Source organism: Protopterus annectens, chromosome 6.part0 (genome assembly GCF_019279795.1).
Source record: "Protopterus annectens isolate FY-2018-M chromosome 6.part0, PAN1.0, whole genome shotgun sequence".
Classification (NCBI taxonomy): Eukaryota; Metazoa; Chordata; order Ceratodontiformes; family Protopteridae; genus Protopterus; species Protopterus annectens.
Genome location: NC_056737.1, coordinates 870,318,964 through 870,329,179, shown reverse-complemented (window position 1 = coordinate 870,329,179; position 10,216 = coordinate 870,318,964). Strand labels below are relative to the sequence as shown.

Here is a 10,216-nt window from a genome sequence, read left to right as displayed (position 1 = left end):
TACTGGTAAGGAGGCCATGGTGAAGTGGAGCATAACAGAAACCTCAGAAAAGTTCTTGAAAAGGCACGTCAAGTGAATCTTAAGCTTAATCTACAGAAATGCAAATTCAGGCCACGAGAAATTACTTGTCGGTCATTTATTTACCGGTACAGTCCTATGACCAGACCCTTTAAAGCAAACGGCCATTCTCGAGATGCCAGCTCTAGACAATGTTCAAGCCCTACAAAGTTTTCTTGGCATGGTTAACTATCCAGGCAAGTTCATACCAGACTTGAGCCAATTATCAACACCGCTCAGAGAGCAGACACGTAAGGATGTATACTGGTCTTGGTTAAAACACCACCAGAGAGCATTTGATGTCCTGAAACAGAGAATTGCTAGTCCAGCAACTCTCAGATACTATGATGTTCACAAGCCAGTTGCACTTTCCTGTGATGCTTCGAAATTTGGTCTTGGTGCAGTCATTCTACAAGGAGGATTAACCTGTTGCCCGTGCACCCAGAACTCTTAGCCAAACTGAGATGCGGTATGCACAGATCAAGAAAGTGCTTTTGGCAACTGTGTTTACATGTTCAAAGTTCCATGATTATGTTAGACCTAACCAGATCGAAACAGACCACCAGCCTCTAGTCACTATCTTGAGAAAGCCTCTGCATTCAGCTCCAGCCTGGCTGCATTGCATGATGTTGAGATTGCAAAAGTATAACTTCAATCTTGTCTACAAGAAAGGCAAACTTCTTTGACTTACTGATACATTACCCAGATAGCCCAGAAACACCACAGAACAGCATGAGAATAAGAACCTTGATTTTGAAGTCATGGAAGTGAGAATTTTTTTCCATACGTCTTGATGAGTTGCGAGATCACACAGCCACAGATCCAGTTTTACAAAGTTTGAACCACTTTCTCAATCAAGGATGGTCATCAAGGCAATCCAGTTTACCTCAAGAAGTGCACCCTTAATTTCCATACAGAGATGAGATTTTGTCTGACAAAGGTATCGTTATGAAAGGTCCGAAAGTAACTGTCCCAAAGTCCTTGCAACCAGAGTACATTACTATCTTGCATCGTAGTCACCCAGGTACTAGCTCTAACAAAAGAAGGGCAAGAGGACGATTTTGGCCTTCTGTGTCACAAGACATTGAGAGAGCACTTTCATCTTGTTCAGTATGTAATACAAAACCACATCAACAGAAGGAACCACTTCAGCCAAACCATATTCTGGAACTACCTTGGTCGACAGTAGCCATGGACATTTTCGAGTGGAATGTCTACATTACTTGTTCTTAGTAGACTCTTTCTCCAATTGGCGTGAGCTTGACCTAATTCCTAATCTAGTATCCAGTACTGTCATTACTAAAATGAAGTGTCATTTTGTAGTACATGGTAGTCTATACAAAGTTATTTCTGACAATGGCACGGAATTTCCAAGCCAACAGTTCAAAAGATTTCCTGAAAAATGGGACTTTACTCATTTCATGAGTAGCCCTGAGTACCCGCAGTCAAATGGTTTGGAAGAACGTGCATTTCAAAGTGCAAAACAGTTACTAGAGAAGTCAAGACGAAATAATGGTGATGTTTTCCTGAATCTCTTGAATCTCAGAAATGTTCCTCATGAGAAACATTTTGGATCACCTGCTCAGAGACTTCTGTCGAGACAAACCAGAACCACATTACCAATCAGTAGTCAATTGTTGGTTTCATGTGTCAAGAACAACAGGTCAGTGAAAGCCAATCTGCTGAAGAAACGACCAACCCAGACGTCCTACTATAAAACCAGCAAACTGCTTAATCCATTATGAGAAGTGGTAAGGATGCAAACGTCCAGAGGTTAAGATCAGACTGGTGTTGTGAAGAATATTTGCCCAGAGCCGAGATCATACATTGTGGAATCACAGGTAGTAGTTTTTAGGTGGAATTGGAAACAATTGAGACCGGTGTTCGAGCCTATACCACAGCACACAGCCTGTGAGAAAGACTTTTTCTCAGAGTGAGTTGTCTGGTGTTCCAGTTCCTGAGGAAGCTCCAGAGGACATTCCTGTTCCTGTGACGAATCCAGAAGTTCCTGATACGAGTTGTTCACCGAAGACTGTCCCTGTTGCTAAATTTGGTCCTGACTGGTATGTTACAAGATATGGTCGCATCTCTAAACCCTGTCCAGATATGAAGCAACTTGGACATGAACATTTTCTTTTGTTTCTAATGTATATAGTAATACATGTCTAACTCTGGTATTATTTTTATAAAGGGCATTTTTTTTTTTAAGAGGGAGGATGTAGATCAATGTGTGTATGTACCTTTAAGAAGCTATCCAAGGGATTGCAAAAGTGTATAAAATACTGGGCACGTGCAATCTAGGTTGCCATTGTGTAGTAAGCTGTTGAGATGTAAGCATGTATGTATGTATGTAAGGTCTGTCTGTTAACCAGTTTGTTTGTATTTTATGCTGCTGCTATCCATCCTGATATGTTTCTATGTATTAAAGCATCCAAACAAAATATCCCACCTACTTGTCATCTATGAGCGAGAGAGAGAGAAGAGCGACAGGTGGGATTCAGAAAAATTATTTTTGTGGGTGCATAAGGGCATAGCACAGTCAAAGCATTGCACTGCAGCAGAAAAATGATTAAGTGTGCCAGAGCAACTTTGCACACCGGGGTCTAAAGTAGTAGTCAATTTGCTGATGAGAAGAGAATAGGTCAAACACTGAGCTGGACAGTGCCAAAGTAGGTTACCTGACTACATGGACCCTGTAGTCTGCTGTCAACAATCTTAAGTTCACACATGCAATGATGCATCACTTATGAGCATAACTGAGAGCCCCAATTGATAGCTACTTAGCAAAGTCCCTACTATGTTCATATAATAAATGGAAAAATGTGGTGTACAGAACAGGCAGAAGGGGGAGAAAGGTAGCATTGGGATGGTGTAGGTATAGGGATGGAAACAAGAGCAGACAAGCCAACGCAAATGAAAGACAGACTGATAGGAGAGGTACTAAATAGTACAAATAAGGGGAACCACAAAGGAGAGTCACAGATAGACAGCAGAAGGACAACTAGTGATGTCAGGATTGCACTACAAATAGGAGAGGGAAAGGAAATAGAAGATAAGGTTAGGTGGCAACTGCACCCAGCCTGAAGTCAGTCTCCTCCGTGACTGCCCCTATCTGGGCCAATCAACTACTGGTCTGCTGGGTCAATGGCATGCAGCTGTATGATTCTGCAAGTTACAGGAGGATGAGCTCTAGACTGCTTATGCAGTTGTCCAGCCACTGGTACATCATGGATGCTACCAACCTATCCATCTCCTGTCAAGTGACACAGCAGTACCTTTGGTGATACCCAACAGTTGGCAACCTATATCACCACTGGATACAAAGCACCAGAGGGCACCAGCAAGCCTTCTAAGTCACCCCCCTGGATAACCTCCATCTCCTTGCAAAGAGGTGGGCCTGGAGACCAATGAGGATCCAACAAGGTAGGGTGTTGCTAGTATACACAACAGTGGCTACTACCTCACCTCATCCACCATCATAGATAGCATTGCATAAAATATGAACATAAATGCAGAAAAACAAAACCATAAGGGGGACAAACACACACACAAAGATAGTGATAAAGAGAAAATCCAGCAAAAGCAATTATCAGAAGAGCACCAGCAAGCTTTCTAGGTTACTATTCCCCCCGCAGATCAACCACCATATGAACACAAATACAGAAAAACAAAACCAAAGGACACACAAAAAAAGTGATAAAGAAAAAAACAAGCAAAAACATTATCAGTACTAAGTGCTACAATGGACGGAAGTACAGGTCCTGGAAAAGTAGGATGCAATTAAGTATGCAATGGCAAGCCAAAAACAAAGGCCTGACAAATTATCTACAGAATTGTGTGTGCCACAAGGGACAAGATTATATGCCACCTAAACAGTCACTTGTGCATAGGCAATAACACAGTCCACTACTGGCAAAAAGTATGGGACAGCAAGGCTAGGAAGAAACAACCCTATGAACATGTACTGCTTAGTGTTGAGTTTAGCCATAGGTTGTATTCATGGGCACTCAACATTAACCAACATGAGACCATGCAAAATGTACCCTGCCCCAGCATTCCAAAAGGAATACACTTGGGATATCTAAACCTCATGTCAAAATCAGCCACCGTGAAGTCTCTCTTGACAGCCTGATAGTTGCATGCCCATGGTATTCCAGGTGTAACTGTCAGGCACTGGTGGCTGAATGGCCAATGTGCAAGAGTAGGGCATTACAGGCTGACATGGGCACTATGGATGAATGGGAAAATTGATGGATAGGGACATGGCACTGAATGATGCCAACCACATAGATCCAAAACAGATGATGCCACTTTTGATGGTGGTGGCACACCCAATGTCAACCAAGTCTGTAACACTATGACACTGCTGAGAATATCCGGTGTCAGGAGGAACAAAAGAAGAGTTCCACTTGAAGTCACAAGGAATGTAGCACATAAAGCAAAGCAAAGCTGTACACAATGCTGGAAGCAATTAGAAGCAATGCAAACACGGGTGCCTGACAGATATGCAGGTGTTAACACCAATTCAACATATATATCCTAACATCTGAACAGCATGCTGCATATTAGCCTATTTCCCTTACCTCATCAGGTGCTGAGAAGCAATAAAACAGGGAAAAATGCATCAATAAATACATATAGCTATAAAATGCCCTCCCATGTATATGCATTTACCACTAACTCATACATACTGTAAAAAATCTGTCTCTATCCTCTTCCCAGTGGTGAAGAGAGTCAGGGTTACACCTCTTAAGTTTGCTGTAATGATGCTGCCACTACTCAACAGAGCAGCTGATGCCTGTGGCATCACTCACTCCCTGGGAGGAAGGGAAAAAAAAAAAAAAAAAGAGTTCCAGGCATACACATTGTACTGGAGACTCTGACAGGAGTTCCCAGCAGGTGCTCACAGTTGTGCAGAAACAGGAAGTGCAGAAATATTCTTGTCTCTCTCCTGCACTAAATGCAACCCCTTCCAAACTCAGCCTGTACAAAAGTTATGGAAACTTCACAGGCTGATATCTTTTGGAAGAAAATGGTAGCAGATTCATGATGACGTGTGTTACGGAAACTACTTGACACATATTGATGGGCAGCAAGGCACTGCAATGTAGCAAGTGTGTCAAAACAAAGTCACAGGACATCATCAGATATGCATGAGGAAGGCAGGCTCACTGGCCAAACAAGGTATCAAGAATGTACACATCACTTTAAAATGTGCACTAGTGTACCAATGCACTTCCAGTCATGGCATTGTCATGGCATGGTACCCTTATGGACTGTGAGGCAGACTGCAAGAAATCAGTAGCCATGCCAATGTCACAACCTACTCACACATGTGCCGACCATTTCACAGTCTACAATGTGTAGGCATGGGCAAGCATCACAGTATGGGGGGTGGGGAAAAGGTTCTGTGTGGTAGCAGTCTACTTGCACCACAGGGGACTCAGTTGCTGGTAGGGATTTTCTTGATGTGCAATAGGTGTGTGTGTGTGTTACAGTTTGGGAGTTATTTAAAATGCGTAAAGTGGTGCAAAAAAAATTCATTATCATATCCTTTGGCAAGTCATCCACCCTGTAGAACTACCACACTGAAAACATGCCCCTAAGAATTGACCCAGTTGTTCAGGATTTGGGAACTTATGTGGACAGGGCCCTAACTTTGAACCAGCAATGTGTTTACTATTGTAAAAAAAAGTCTCTCCATATTGTGCATCTTATAAACAAAGGAATTGTGTCTAGATCTAAGGATGTCATTGCCCCCCTTTACTCATCCCTTATTAGGCCAACCATTGAGTATAATGCCCTTTGGCATGTTCAGATGTACTGCTCTAGACATATTCAACAACTGCAATGCCCACAGAGATACCTTACTAAACGGATACAAGGTCTAAACAGTACATCCTACATGGACAGACTCAAAGCCCTGTCACTATACTTGGCTTCCTACAGACTGCTAAGAGGTGACCAGTGTCTGGTATACAAGGCACCCATTGACCCAATGCCAATGGACCTACTACACATCAGCAAGTCAAATGGCATCAGAAATACACTGTTGATGTTGCAAAAGAGGTTAGATCCCTAAACTGACTAGTTTGCAGGGACAGGAAAATCTCACAGAGGATACCAGTGCTCTGGAACAGACTCCCCATCCATGTAAAACAAAGCTCCTTGTCCATGTTCAATCACAACTTGGATCTATGGATAGGTTATATAAAATTTAAACCAGGACAACACCCTGTACTACTAGTGGACAGAGACCATTCCTAAATGGTCTATCTCATGCATGTGTCCCCTCAGATTATTTATGGTATGATCCCAGTTATTCTCACTAGGAATAATACAATATCAACCATGGGTTGGATAAGGCCACTCTAACACCAAATGGGGTAGGCTAATTCAAGCTCCAAAGGGAAACTGGCTAGGCTTAAAATGATCCAGAAGGACAGTTAGCCTAGTACTTGCCTATGAACCTACGAGACACAAGTCAGTGAAACCTTCCCAGGTTCCCTGCTGCTCTGCGGGCAACGCAACTGTGCACTTCTGCACTGCAGGCAACTCAGCTGAGCATGGAGCAGCATTGCCCCACTTTTTATCCCTGAATTCCTGATCTTCTATAGAATAAGTCCCCTGGTTAATCCAAGAACAATAGCTGATCTAATTTGCCTTCTCAATAATTAGTACTCAAGAATTACCTGCTATGGACAGTCAAGTTTCCCAACATGTCTCCAACCAGTCTGATTGACATGGGCATCCTGAGGCAATGTAGCAATTGCCTCATGTATACTGACAACCACTTGCTCCTAAAGCAAACAAATACAGTATGAGAGATGCAACTATACCAAGAAACTAGAATCAGTTCTCTCACATAACAATAAACAAGACATCGAACAGGTTTGTCAGCGCACACACACACCTGTCTACTCACAAGATAAGGGCAAGACACATGAACCCACATACATGGAGGTACTCACTAAGAGCCTATCAAAAGACCAGAGACCTCCCAAGTGCAAACAACCTACACATACTGCTACATGAACAGAATCCGCCACTATACAAACACCGCACATACATCAGTGTCTCAACAATTAAGCTCCAAGGCAAAACACCTCAAAACCTAAATGTCCTAGTCATAGGTGATTCAGTAGTGAGATACAAATGTCCCCCTCACCAGGTTGGACAAGGAGATGATCACAGTCAACTGCCTGTCAGGTGCCAGAATCCATCAAATCACAGACACACTCAACTCACTCAGCAAAAATTACAGTTATGATTCTGTCATAGTACATGTTGGAGTGAATGACTTGAGACATACCTCTGTGGACTATATAAAGGGAGATAAACTGAACTACCTGATTATGTATCCCAGGCAGGTATGCTATTAGTTTTAAGCAGTATTCTACCTTCACCTTGGATGATGCCATAATACAGACATAAAAAAGACTGATTTCAATAAATGGCTTAGTTTCTGGTGTCATTCCAGAGGGATCCAGTATCTGACATCCTGGGAAGATATGGTTGACAGGCCATGCTGCTTTGTCAGACATGACCTTCACCTGTCTCCTCAAGGCTTTTGGATACTGACAAAGACATCTGACACTGAAAGACACTATGGGGAAGGCAAAACAACCAAACGTCCGATGTAAAGAAATCCACTAGAGACAAACTCAAGGTAATGCTGCTTAACGATAGGTGTCCAAACAGTAAACTTCACTCCCTGGAAGCACTCCTCACCTTGGTAGATGCTGACACCTGTGCAGTCACGGAGACTTGGGTCAAGGCAACAGAAAGGCTACAATGCCTTTCACATGTTCAAACTTCAAAACAATCATGAAAGAACCAAAGGTGGAAGTGCATCCATCTTCATTAAATCCAAATACACCTAGAGACTGGTAAACAGTATGACTCTCTTGAGCTACTCCAGGTCCAAATAACTATAAGCAAAATACCCTACCACATCATCGTTAGCTACTGGTCCCAAACCATGTACCAGGAGAAGCACACTGCCTACCTGGACTTACTAGAGTCGCTCTGGGTACAGCCAAACACCTTGGTCGTGGGAGATTTCAACTATCCTTCCACTGATTGGGCAACCTACAAGAGTGCAAACATATTTGCTCTGAGATTCCTGAATTTTGTTAATTCAAATGGCCTAGAACAGTTGGTCTGTACCCCCACAAGGGGCTCAAATGTCCTAGACCTACGGCTCACCAACATGATGGGGTAACTGCACTATCCCCATGTGTGTTGCTCTCCCTGGTAAGGTCAAGGTCAGACCATATATCAGTCTTGTTTGAAGATCAGATCGGACACCCTCACAGGAGCAAAAAAAAAAAAAAATTTCTCCAAGGCAAACTGTAGCCTACTAAGCAATGGTATAAAAAGTTTCAAAGCCCCTACTAACACAGCCAACAATTACTCCTATGCAGAAAAGTACACAAATGCCTTTTATAGCCACTTAAGTGTACTGACTCAGCTGTACCTGACAGGACTAAAACCAGATCCTCCCATAAAAATAAGCCACCCTGTTAGACTATAAGTATAACTAAGTTATATAACAAAAGAATTAAACTGATATCCAAGAAAAAGAGGGAACTTATTCAACACAGCAGAGGAAGAATACCCTCCACAGCTTGAGCAAGCAAATCAGATACCATGTAAAGGCCTCAAAGGGTAGCTATGAGACTAAATTAGCATCCTTAGCTAAAGACAACCATAAGGTATTCTTCAGCTATGTCCAGAACCTAAAAGGGAATGCCCAGCTGTGTGCTGAACTTATAGTGGATGGTACCTCTCACAGTGAGCCTGAGAAAATTGCTAACCTGTTAGCTGACAGATTTGGCAATAACTTCATTCCCCCGTCCCTACCAGCCATACCCCAAAGCATTCATGACACCAGTCCTCTACTGAGTATCTCGAAAGAACAGGTCATACAAGTGCTCTCCAAGGTCAAAAACATGGCCTGTATGGGACCAGATAACATCCCAGGTTGCTTACTAAGCAATCTAAAAGAAGACATAGCAGAAAACCACTTGGTACTAACCATAGCCTGAGCACTGGCTTTGTTCCAACAGAGTGGAGAGCAGCAACAGTAATCCCCTTGCGCAAAAGGGAACCATCAACTGACCTAGGAAACTATTGACCTATAAACCTACCCAACTTTATCTGCAAGGCCATGGAAAGAATCATCATGGACCTTATCAAAAAGGATTTCAAGGGTAGATCTTGCTTATTAAACCTGGTGGGACTTCTTTGAGAAAGTCAACAAAGCCCTGGATAAGGGAAAAGCAGTGCATACTGCCTATCTTGATTTAGCCAAGGCTTCTGACACAACCCCTCACTCAGGGATCATTGACAAACTCTCCCAGCTGGGGATTAACACATACATCACTAGATGGGTAGCCAAGTGGCTCACTGACAGAACACACACCGTCAAAGTTGTGAAATCCACCTCCACCAGTAGACCAGCTACCAGTGGGATACCACAAGGATCTGTGCTGGGCCCTTTACTGTTTGGTATCATCTACTCTGAGATCCAGGCAAAAGTAGATAGCCTTTGGCTTACCAAGTATGCAAATGAATGCAAATTGGGCGCAATCATAGAGTCCCCCAACAATATAAACATATTACGGAAAAGGCTGACAAAGACAAATGATTGGTGCCAAAGTCACAGACTAAAATTAAACACAAAAAAATGCCTAATTATTCCTTTTGGCAAAGAAGTAGCCCCTGCTAATTATGATCTAGATAGCACCCCTTGTCCAAATCAAAGCCTAAAATGATGGGGGGACAAAAAGACAGATTTGAAATATTGCTCTTACAAACTAAGAAAGTTGATAGAATAATAGGTTTTGCATTAGCACGTGCATTCCTCCTTTGGTGCATCAACTATTCCTGTTGAAGAGTCAGTGTAATATAGTACATACTTGCAATTAACATGAAATGTATAGACAATCTACCACATAGTTATAACCTTCCAGCCATTTGACCTCACTGTATGAAGAAAGACTGATGAGCGCAAATTGCCATCCTGCTAAATGACTAGCAACTACTGATAATAGAATCAATAAGATGTTTATTCTGATGTTCTTGAATGTTATTAATCATCCAAGTCTAGAACTTGTCTGATCTTTAGAAAAACATCTGACAATGTCTCCTATAG

General features: G+C 42.4%; 2 protein-coding genes across 2 annotated transcripts in view; both read right to left on the bottom strand.

The window, feature by feature from the left end:
* LOC122804587 (heat shock protein HSP 90-alpha-like) overlaps positions 1-10,216 on the bottom strand; it is an 856,879-nt gene that overhangs the window by 126,960 nt on the left and 719,703 nt on the right. The window lies entirely within an intron of this gene.
* DTD2 (D-aminoacyl-tRNA deacylase 2) overlaps positions 1-10,216 on the bottom strand; it is a 953,848-nt gene that overhangs the window by 893,118 nt on the left and 50,514 nt on the right. The gene's annotated exons all lie outside the window — the stretch shown is intronic.